This window comes from Hipposideros armiger, unplaced genomic scaffold (assembly GCF_001890085.2).
Source record: "Hipposideros armiger isolate ML-2016 unplaced genomic scaffold, ASM189008v1 scaffold_107, whole genome shotgun sequence".
NCBI lineage: Eukaryota > Metazoa > Chordata > Mammalia > Chiroptera > Hipposideridae > Hipposideros > Hipposideros armiger.
The window spans coordinates 1,137,448-1,149,295 of NW_017731457.1; the positions used below are offsets into that span (position 1 = coordinate 1,137,448).

The window sequence follows — 11,848 nt, forward strand, 5'->3', positions numbered from 1 at the left end:
TTTTTTTTTTTTTTTTTTTTTAGCTGAGCCATCCTGCTACCTGTTGGCAGCTCAGTGGCAACCCAGCTCGGGTTGGGCATCGAACCGCTATTGCTCAGAGCTCACACTCTTGCGCGAGCTCTTAACCAACTGAGCTCGGCCGGCCCCCCCAATATCTTTTATGATTGTTTGTCTGCCTCGTTTTTATGGACTTAACACTACTTCAACCCCAAACTCTTTCAAAGGTCTAAATCATCTGCCAAGACGTTTAGAGGCATTGGGAATTCCATCCAGTTCTTTCTGAAGATTTTCCTGTAGCTGCGTGATCTGCGGCAGGCTAGACTGGCTGCCGGCTCCTCCGCTGAGAGACCACTAGCCTGGGGCCTCTCGTCACCATCACCCTGAGCAGTCCCTTTGCCTCTATTCTGCACTGGATCCCGTTTTATGGATTCTATGTCTTGCTTTTCTCCTAGTTTACTCACTTATTTTGACAGAGCACATCCTCCCATAGCTTTCTAAGGAAAAGTGCATGAGGAAATAAAATATTTGAGCCTTTGCATATCTGAAAGTATTTTTTATTCTATCCTCAGTTTTTTTTTTGAGGTAAAATTCACATAGCATAAAATCCACCACTTTATAAAGTGTACAATTCAGTCGCTTTTAGTACTTTCACAACCATCACTGCTATCTAATTCTAGAACATTTTCATCACCCTAAAATGAAACTCCACACCCAAGAGCAGCCACTGCCTGCCTCTCCCTAGCTTGTTATCCACTAACCTACTTTCTGTCTCCATAGATTTGCTTGTTCTGGATGTCGCCTATAAATGGAATCAGACAATAGGTGACCTGTGTCTGGCTTCTTTCATTTAGCATAGTGTTTTCCAGGTTCATCCACGTTTATCAGTATCAGACCTTCACTCCTTTTTATGGCCAAATAATATTTCATTGTATGGATTATACCACCTTTTGTTTATCCATTCATCCACCGATGGACATGTGGGTGGTTTTCCACTGTTTGGTTATTATAATAACGCTGTTGTGAACATTCATATCCAAGTTGTGTGGACATCTGTTTGCAATTCTCTTGGTATCCTCACTCATAAACAATAGTTTGGCTGGGCCTCTTCTTTCAGAGTTTCAAGGGCTCCCTCTGTGTATTCTTCTTTTTTTTTTTTAAGATTTTATTGGGGAATTGGGGAAGGGAAACAGTGTTGGGGAATTGGGGAAGGGGAACAGTGTTGGGGAATTGGGGAAGGGGAACAGCCAAGTTGTTGTCCTTCAGTCTTAGTTATGGAGGGCACAGCTAGCTCAGCTCCAAGTCGTCACCATCCGGCCGCCCATCAACAGCTTGTGGCCGCTCAGCTCAAGGTGCCAGTGTTCAGTCTTAGTTGCGGGTGGGCACAGCCCACCATCCCATGCGGGAGTTGAACCGGCAACCTTGCTGCTAAGAGCACGTGCTCTCACCAGCTGAGCCATCCTGGCACCTGTTGGCAGCTCAGCGACAGCTCAGCTCGGGCACAGCTCACTGGCCCATGTGGGAATTAAAATGGCGACCCTGTTGCTCAGAGCTCACACTCTTAACCAACTGAGTCACTCAGCCGGTCCATCCCTCTGTGTATTCTAAGAATCTAGTTTCGCTGTTGAAAAGTTCAAGGCCATTCTGATTCCTGATCCTTTATGTGAGCCATTCTTCCCACCCTAGAAACCTGCAGGACTCTCTCTTTGTCCCGGGGCTGTGCAGAGTCACAGTGAGGCCTGTAGTGTGGGCTTCCTCCCATCTGCTTTCCTGGGCTCCAATGGACTCTTTCCACCAAGAAACCCTTGTCAATCCTTTTCTTGGATCACTTATTTGGCTTCTTGCCTCCTTTTCCTCTGTTCTTTCTGCAACCACTATCACTGGGAAGTTGGATCTACTGGAAGCTGAAACGCTGATAGTTTTATTCTTCTCTCCTTTCCTGCATAAATCTCTTGGCTCTACTTTCTGGGAGATTTCCTTAAATTTATCTCCTGATACTTCTGTAGAGTTTCTTATATCTGTAATCAGATTTTTCACTTCCCAGAGCTCTTTTGTTCACTGAATATTAATATTCATATATTCAATGGCATTCTGTTAGGATTTAACGCCTGTATCAGTTTCTTGTTTCTCAGAGGACCGGCCGTTTTTCCCAGAGAAGCTTCTTGTGCTGTCTCCAGCATGGAGGACACAGGGGTGGCAGTCAGCATCCCAGGAGCCGGGTGAGGGAGAAACCGGTGGGGAGAGGAACTCAGCCTTCAGGATAGAAACATTCATCGAATCCTTTTTCAGTCCAACCTGCCTGTTATTCCCTCATCCAAAGACTCTCTCTGATGTCCTCAGGAGACCAAGCATCCATCCCAGATGTCTGCTGCAAGGACAGTCACCGGGCAGAGATGGCAGGGACAGGGATGGGGAAGCTGAAGATTTTTCGACTGATTCTCCCGCCCCTACGACGAAATCAGCCCCATCTCAGAGGCCGCCCTGCAGCTGAATCCTGAGTTCTACGGTTTCTGAAGGAAACATCAATTACTCCTCTGCTTCCCCCCGGCTGCCCTGTGGACTCGGCAGCGCTGAATTTCCAGTGATATTGATGCCACCTTTTCTCCTGTTCTTTGCCCTTGAGGGATTGATACCTCTGGAAAAAAACCAAAACTCCCTTCACTCTTCGAGGAAGATGCGGTCACAGTTCCAACAGAGCTCCATTCCATCTGCTCCTGCACCTGACTCACCGCTGCTCGCTCTGAGGCATAAGTCAGAAAGATACCGGAAAGACACCTGTGAAACCGGAGTGGGGGCGATTCATTGAATTAGGATGACTCTAACCAGCCGCAATGTAAAATCCTTGGAGGTGTGTGCTGACTTGATCAGAGGCACAAAGCAAAAATCTCAAAATGAAAGGACCAGCTGGGATGCCTACCAACACTCGGAATCACTACAAGGAAAACTCCTTGTGAGGAAGGTTCTAAGACTTGGGATCATTTTGAGCCGAGGACCCACAGCGACTCAAGTGACTTGCACTGTCCTGAGATTGTTAAGCAGATTACTTCCATCAGCACTGAAACAGGAGTCAAGGCTGAAGTCGCCACTGCAGATGCTTAAATAGACTTTAATACATTGAATATCAGTTGTTAAAAAGAAAATTTAAAACCCCCTTCACGGTCATTCTAGCGCAGGTTCAGGAGAGAGTGAAAATAAATGTGTGTGTTTATCAACCCTGGTTATTTGAACCTAAGTATGACTTTAAATGTGACTTTCTCTGTCACCCCTAAGTATGCCCCAAGTGTGTCTGAAAGGGACCAGCTCCCTAATTAAAACTCGCTCGATTCCCACCATTTCTTAAGGAACGACTATGAGCCGGCATTGAAAACATGGTTTTGAAACCTCACAACTCTTTAAGGTGGACAGCATACCCCATTCCTTGATGAAGAGACTGAGGTTCAGAGAGTCATCAGCGAGTAGAAGAGCCCACTGGGCCTTACTTTGCTGCCTCCTCAATCCCAGCTGGGTTCAACTACCAGGCCCCACCCACAGGTGTCCCCTCTTCCCTGGGGTGGGCGTCTCTGGCTAGAGCAGCACTAACAACCCCTCCCCAACCCCAGGGAGCTGCTGCTGCAGCCTTAGTCCTCAGCTGCCTCTGGAACCAAATCCTTCCCTGTCCCGCCCTCTTTAGGGGGGATGGAGCCAGGCAGGTATCCTCTCAGAGACGGGAGCAAAGCAGAAACAACGGGAAGTTTTCCAGAGGTGGAGGTCTGCTGCCTGACCCCCGTCCAGGTCAGCACAACCTGGGAAGCTCACCTTCCTGAAGCCCCAGAGATTCTGCCGTGGCTTCTTCACTGGGACCCCGCTCCGTGTGCATCTTCCACAGTGGCAAGACCTGCCCATTTTCTCTGTTTTTATTTTTATTATACTATTTAAAATTTTTTAACTTAAAAAATAGACTTTATATTTTAAAGCAGTTTTAGGTTTACAGAAAATTTAAGGAGAAAATTCCCATCTATCCCCTCACATCCCTCCTCTAGTTTCCCCCTTAACACCTTACATTCGTGGGGCTCATTTGTTACAATGATGAGCCGACATTGATACGTTTTTATTAACTAAAGTCCACAGTTTACAATATGGTTCACTCTTGGGTTCTAACAAGTGTATAATGACATGAATCCACCATTATAGGATCATACAAGATAGTTTTACTGCTGTAAAAATCCTGTGCTCTGCCTGTTCTCATCTCTCTCTCTCTCCCCTCTTACCCCGATATTTTTACTGTCCTCCAAATCTTGCCTTTTCCAGAATGTAATGTCATAGAGTTAGAATCATACAGTAGGTAGCCTTTTCAGAGTGGCTTCTGTCACTTGGTATTGTGCACTGAAGGTTCCTGCATGTTTTTTCTTTTTAGCCTTGAATGATATTCCACTGTCTGGATATACCGAGGTTTATCTAGCCATTCACCTATGGAAGGACGTCTTGGTTGCTTCCAAGTTTTAGCAATTATGAATACAATTGCTATAAATATTTGTGTGCAGGTATGTGTATAGATATAAGTTTTAAACTAATTTGAATAAATACCAAGGAGCACAACTGCTAAATCGTATGGTAAGTTTACTTTTATAAGAAACAGCCACACTCTCTTCCAAAGTGGCCACACCATTTTGTGTCCCCACCAGCAATGCATGCAAGTTCCTGCTGCTCCACTAGGGCAATGTCCCCCTCACATCCACCCCCACTGTATGCCAGGCCCCAGTCTCCCAAGGGATGAGCCCCACCCCCCTCCCTTTTCCACCACCTGGGGGTCATCTGTGGGCCTGGAGTCCCTTCTGGCTTGGGCCAGACACCAACTAAATCGCAGGTCCCTCAAAGCAATGGCGGTGGGCAGGTTGAATTCATCCGTGTCTCAGGGACTTTCCACTGAGGAAGTCAAAACTGGTGACTCACTTAAAATAGCCGAATGTGCATCTCACCCACATGGTGAGAGAACAGGGCCTCAGAGCTGCCCAGCTCTGTCATCGGGAGGCTGGTCCAGAGCTGCTGTGCGGGTACAGTGAGGGGTTTATGTCCAAAGCCTGGGGCAGCCCCTGGTGGGGAGCGGTGCGGGAGGGGCAGGAGTGCGGGGTAGGATGCTGGCAGGAAGGAGGCTGGCCAGCGGAGAAGGGCAGACGGGCAGTAGCATTGGGCCACATGCAGGGAAATGAGGGGACTGAGGCAGGCAGCCCCCCTCGGTGACCATCCCTGACAATGTCCACAGTCGCTGGCCTGAATAACAGCTAGCGAGGGGTATCTGGGGCTCAGCCAGTCTGCGGAGCACCAACATGCACGTGGAGCCTTGCTTGCTCTCAGGCTCTGTCTTAGGCACTTGGGGGCACAGCCACAGGAAGGAAACAGGCAAAACGCTCTTCGTGGAGCTCCCGGTTGGGGCAGGGAAACAGACAGGAAAGGAGGGAGTGAATAATATGCTCAAATATTATATGGAGTGATGTCTCCGAGGATTATATGGCCTCTGTCTCCGAGGAGCGACAGTGGCACAGAGGTCTAATAGAAGTGGGAGAGTGAGCCGTGGGAAGCCTCGGGGACAGTGTCCCCGGTAGAGACCCTGGAGGAAAGGAAAGAAGGCTGGCGTGGCAGAAGCACAGCTGCCAGGATGAGGGGCAGGGGCGGAAGTCAGATGATAAGGGGGCAGGGCAGGCGGATCACATGGTCTGGGGGTCATGGGAAGGCGGGTGGGTTTATCCCAAGGGGGATGGGAGCCTTTGGGGTATAGGGGCCTGACTGGGGGCAGGGAGACCCAGGAGGAGAGCAGCTGCCAGTGGAGGTGGTGGGATGGGGGCAGATTGGTGTGTATTTTGGAGGTAATACCAGAGACCTGCTGATGAATCACGTGATGGGGAGGAGAGAAAAGAGACGCAAGGCCTACTCCCAAGTTCCTGGCTGGGTCAGCTGGAGACACAGCTGTGCCTTCTACTGAGATGGGGGCGATGAGGAGGAGCAGGTTGGGGATGGGGTGGGCGATGACCAACTGAGTTCTGTTTTGGACATGTGTTATGGATTGAACTGTGTCCCCCCCCAAAAAAAGATATGCTGAAGTCATGAGCCCCAGTATCTGCAATGTGACCTTATTTGGAAGTCGGGTTTTTTAGATTAAGTGATTAAGTTAAGATGAGGTCATTAAGGTGAGCCCTAATCCAATATGCCTGGAGGCCTTGTAAGAAGAGAAGAGACACAGATACACACACAGTGGGAAGAGGGCCACGTGAAGACGAAGGCAGAGATTGGTGTGGCGCAGCTGCAGGCCAAGGATTGCTGGTGACACCAGAACATAAGAGAAAGGTGTGGAACAGATTCTCCCCTTCATCCTTCCGAGGCAGCATGGCCCCGCTGACGCCTTTGATTTCAGACTTCTAACCTCCAGCACTGAGAATAAATTTCTGTTGTTTTAAGCGGTCCAGTTTGTGGTACTTGTTACAGCAGCCACAGGGAACTAATACACATTAAGTGGAGATGTTGAATAAGAGCTTGACATATGAGACGGGAGTTCAGGAGAGAGGCCAGAACCTGGGATCCAGCCCTGGGCAGTGTGACACTCACATCCGCCTGGACTGTCACAAGCCTAGATGGTTCCATCAAGAGCATAGCCCAGGGACAGACAAGCCGAGGTCGGAGTTCTGAACTCAAGCAGGGAAGAGGAATGGCAGGGAGTGGTGGCCAGGGAGGTAGGAGGAAAGCAAGGAGTGTGCAGATCCCTAGAAGTCGAGAGAAGGAAGTGCTTCTAGGCAGCATGGAGAGACTGATGATGGTGGCCAGTTCTGCAGGGGAGCATTTTATTTTTAAGGTTGTTTTTAAGAGAAGCTGGAGCAAGTGAGTGAAAAGGCTGGAAAGGGGAAATGTTCCACAGAGAAAGGGGGCTGTCTGCCGGGGCAGGCGGGAGGGGCCGACCTGGGACAGGAGCTGGCAGATGGGGCCCCGGGCAGAACTAGGCGGAGGGAAGGAAGAGTGTGCAGACGCTGGCAGGCTTAGGGATAGACCATGGCTCTATCCTTCCCAGGAAGCACAGGACTATTATAAGCTAGAATGTGGGGGAGGGGCAGGTGCTGGGAATTTGGGGAGAAAGAAGGTGCCGTGAATATTACAGAAGAGGTAATATGTCGATGATGTATTCTAGAATTATACACTTGAAACCTATGTAATTGTATAACCAACGTCACTCTAATAATTTAGTAAAAAAAATAAATATTACATTAGAGGAAACTGAGGCTCAGAGAGGCAAAGCAGCAGGAAAGAGTGGCTGAGCCAACTTCCCCAGTTGTTCTGGGGGCCTTGAAGTCGGCCTCTTTCCCGGCCAGCAACAGGGGGGAACTGTTTTTTGCCCCCCCAAGGTACCCATATACTTTAAAGAAAAGGGGAGAAGGGGCCAGACGTAGGTTACTGCTCAGACTCATGCTAGAATTCCTCCACTCTGACCCTGGGGGAGAGGGAGTCTTCTCAGCCTGACCTCACAGGTGCCACCCCTGCTCCTCTGGGGAGGAAAAGGGAGGACTGAAGGGAGGACGAAAGGCCAGAGCCCTTGTCCCATGCCCAGGCCCTGGGGCCGGCCAGTGAGAAGTCGTGTGACAGAGAGAGGAAGCCGGAGGCAGATCTAGTCCTTCCTTTCCACCTGCACCCTCCCAGCTCTGGTCCCCATCGGCGGAGCTGGGAGATGAGGCCCGCCGGCATTGGAACTTGTGGGGCGGTGCCCTCCTCCCCCCCCCTCGGCCCACAACAGAAGCCAAGTTCGGCTTCCCCAGCCCCCAGGGGGGGGCCCCGCCCCCTCCTACAAATGCTCTCAGCTCACACCCAGCCTCGGGGTGTGCATCCCTCAGCCAAGACGACTTGGGGTGAATACGTGGGATCCAGGACAGAGAAGAAACACCAGTGTTTCCCAAGGGCCCGCCACTCTTCCCTGGTAGATTTTTACAAATCCTGCCAAGTGGGATGATCAGCCCCTTTTTAAAGGTGAGGAAACAGGCCCAGTCCCAGTCCCCTGCCCAGGGTCACACTGCTGTGAGGGCAGAGCTGAGCTCACACCCAGGCCTGTATAACCCCTACGCCTACTTCCCCACCACCTCGCCGCCTCCACACCATGGATGGCCCCTGCTGGGTGTCTGACCTGGGACTGTGGAGGTGGGGAGACCGGCAGACAGAGAACCTCCTTCCTCATCTCTCAGAAGCCGTCTCTCAGGACAGTGCTCCTACACCTAACCAGGCCAGCTGCCAAGGGGGCTCCTGGTGGGACACAGCCCTGCAGAGAACCTCTCAGCCCAGTGGGGCAGGGTCGGCTGGTTCGTGAGGCTTCCTCATGGGCTGCTACCTTCTGGGTTCTCTGCAAGGCGAGGCTGGCTCTGGCTTTGGCTTTAAGCTTTGAGATGTACTGGGAGAGGGTGCAGTATTAGAGGTGGTCCTCTGGAAAGGTTTCTTGGCTCAGCCTTCTCGGGAAGCCTCCAGGGCCATTTCTTGAAGGGACATGAAGGAACAGACTTGACCTAAGTAGAGCTGCTCCAAGGAAGGCCTTGCTGCCCTGCTGAGGGAACCCCCTTGCCTGAGATGACACCCTTCCTGGGGCAGCCACATCTGGTAACTGAGCAAAGCAGGGACAGAAAGGCAGGGGCAGAAAGGCGGGAGGGACACTGGCTCAACACAGGGCCTTAGGATGGACAGTCTCTCTCCAGGGCACTCCTGGTTGGCCGAGGTTCTGTCCAGCCTGCACTGCAGTCTGACTTCTGCCTCTGCCAATTCTTTCACAGATATCAAAATCCCTAATAAATATTTCACCCCAAACCCACCTCAGCAACTACTTCTGGGGAATTCGATCTGCCACAGCAACGTATCTGATATCTGATGTCTTTGGGGGTCAGAGAGCTCGCCTACCACCCCTTGTTGACATGTCTCCTTGGGGCTTTGGCCCTGGGGCTCCACTTGGAGCCACAAGCACCCAGCGAAGCCTCTTCCTTCCTGAGACAGTTTTCTCTATTCCTTGTAATTATATCCCATACCAAGACATTTCCAGCCCCAAACACAGACTGCTGCACACACTGGGAGTGCGGGATACAGGGAACATTCCTGGGCTGGTAGGTACAAGCCCAGAGCCTCGATCCCAGCCTTCCCCACGCCCTGCTGTGTGACTCTGGGCAAGTACTTGCCCTCTCTGAGCCTCACCATCCTCACCCATATAATAGTTAGGGCCTGGTAGTCTGCCCCAGCCTGTCTGTGAGTCTGGATTGGCTCTCATTGGTCAATGACCCTCAGGTGGGGTTGTCTTCCTGACCCCTTTTATCACCAGGTCTCAATCTGCACTCTTGGTTCCTGCTGCTCTGTAATTCCAAGCTGGAATGTCTCTTCTCTTCCCTGACCTCAATCCTAAACTGATGGATGCCCAGCTGGTCCCTGAGTCTGCTACACCAGGCCATGCTGCCTCTAAAACCAACTTCCCTAAAACCCATGCAGACAAACCCATGTTCTGGGATGGACTTTCAGCACCACACCTTGGGGCTCCTGTAGGCCCCGAGAGGGACACACACAGCAGCTTTCCACGTCTCAGGCCAGCCAGGCAGCCAAGTAGCCCACTCGCACTACCTGGGCCTAGAATGTGTCCAGGACCAAAGGCAGTGGAGGGCTTCCCCAGGCAGAAGGAAATGGAAAGGTGCCCAGGGGTTCCACGACCTCACCTGGCCCAGGTCCTGTCTCAGCTCTGCCTGGCATGTTCTAAAAGACTGTGTGACCTTGGACAAGTCACTTCACTTCTCTGCTCCCACCTCTGCCAGGAACCCCCACCCCAGACACCCAGGACCCTTGAATGCTCATCCAGAACAAGACCCCAACTCACCCAGGCCAAGCTTTGACAGAACTAAGGGAGGGAGAATTTTAGAGGAGGAAAGTGGGCAGAATGGGTCATTGCTGGAGGAACTTCAGGTAGTAGCAAAATGTGTGTGTATTGAGGCCGGGGAGGGGACAGAAGGTGGGAAAGGACACAGGCAGGACAGGCAGCCTGTGGGCCCAGCTCAGCCGCTGCCACTCCAGGTGATGTGAGAAACTCATGTCTCTGAGTCTCGGGCTTCAGTCTGAAATGGAACATTATGCTTCGCAGGCGACTGAGAACACGAGGTGGGCCATGCAGCCCAACGCACAACTCCACACCTGGAAATCTGGCTCAGACAGGCGCATGACGAAACTCCCAATATTTAAGTAACACTATTCCGCGAAGGTGAGGCGTGTTTCTTCTGGGGTCTCCAGATCTCCCTCTCACACTCCAGAGGCTCCCCCAGGGACAAGGGCCCCTCAGGGCTGAAGTGGAAATGGACTGTGTGTCAAGTTCTTGGCACAGGGCTCTGTTTACAGCAAGTACTCGACCAATGGCAGCCAATGACATTCAGGTCGTCGTGGGCCACTGTGCGACAACAGGGACGTTTCCTAAGCGCTGAGCCCCTCACTGCACCTGGGACCCCATGGCTGAGAAGAACACCCACCCCTCACAGACTTGAATGCTGACACTAAACAGAGCTTACTCAGACCTCAGACCACACGAGGCAGGTTAAATATTATCCCCATTTTACAGGTGAAGAAAATGAGGCACCGAGGGGATAAATAATCTGCCCAGGATTACTTAGCTAGTACATGGACCTTATGGGGTAGTGCTGAGGCCCAAATGAAACCAGGATCCAGAGGTATCTTTGACAAGGAGCACAACTTAATGAACATGCACACTGCTGCTTATGTTCATAAATAATAAATACTGTCAGACCTTCAACCCCGGTCAGAAGCATGTTTGTGGTAGGTGAAGCTAACAGAGCATTGGCATCAGGGCACCTCGCCTGCACTGGCCTCTTCTGAGACCCTGACAGTGCATTCATGAATCACATGATACATAACATTTGCAAAAGCATTGTTTCGTATTGTTTTTCTTAGAGTCCACCATCCTCAAATTGTGTAAGTTTAGGCTTCTATCGTCTCCCACATCCAGGATATGATTTTCTTAAGGGTGGGGTAGAGACAGGAAGGGGATATGTCAGGTGTTTACAGCAGGCACAGGGGAGCAAAGCCAGTTCTGAGGTCGGCCATGCCAGCTGGGTCCTGGCAGCGTAGTGGACCAGGCTGGAGGACTAATCCAAGGGGCTGCAGGCTAGGGTGGGGCAGAGGGCAGGTGGGGCCCGAGCCTCAAGGTAGAAACAAGTCCCTTATTCAAATTCCTCTTCCCCACCCAGAATCCAAGGCCATCCAGAGCAGGCAGAGTTGATGAGTGACCCCGGGCAGGCTATTTTCTGGGGCTAAGCCCAGTTTCTTCATCTGTAAAACAGAGGGGGATATAACCCCTACCTTGTAAGGCAGAGGGGAGGACCCAAAGAAAACAGGTACACAAAGTGCTAGGCATGGTGCCCAGAGTGGGGTATGCCCCCAATAAAGCAGTGTCTCAAACTGAAGATGCAATCTGCATGCAGGCTCGGAATTCTGACTCCCCTGCTCTCCACCTGACCTCCCTATTCTGTTGCTGCTGCTGCTGCTAGCTCTGCTGAAGGGCTAGGGACTGGTGGAAACTTCTAGAGTAGTGCCCGCCTTGTGCCAGTTTGAATGCCCCCTGCCCAGTACGTCCAGTTCCCACTCCCTGAAGGGGGGCAGGTGCAAGGGGAGGCTCCTGGGGATCATCCCCTTGCTCCCCCAACCTGGGGACCCATCAGGGCTGGTCAATAACCCCAGAGCCAACACTTCCCACCCAAAGAGGTCGAAGACCCCACCCAGGGCACTCATGACACGAGCCAGGCCTTGCACAGCCAGAGCCCTTCGTCGTAAGTGGGAAGCACCCCATGTCCACCGGCTCGCTTTATGCTCCCAATAA

At 51.5% G+C, this 11,848-nt stretch overlaps 1 protein-coding gene and 1 pseudogene across 6 annotated transcripts in view; one reads left to right on the plus strand and one right to left on the minus strand.

Moving 5' to 3' along the window:
* CLIP2 (CAP-Gly domain containing linker protein 2) overlaps positions 1 to 11,848 on the minus strand; it is a 94,434-nt gene that overhangs the window by 37,771 nt on the left and 44,815 nt on the right. The window lies entirely within an intron of this gene.
* On the plus strand, positions 2,176 to 3,096 carry LOC109384993 (40S ribosomal protein S20 pseudogene; annotated as a pseudogene).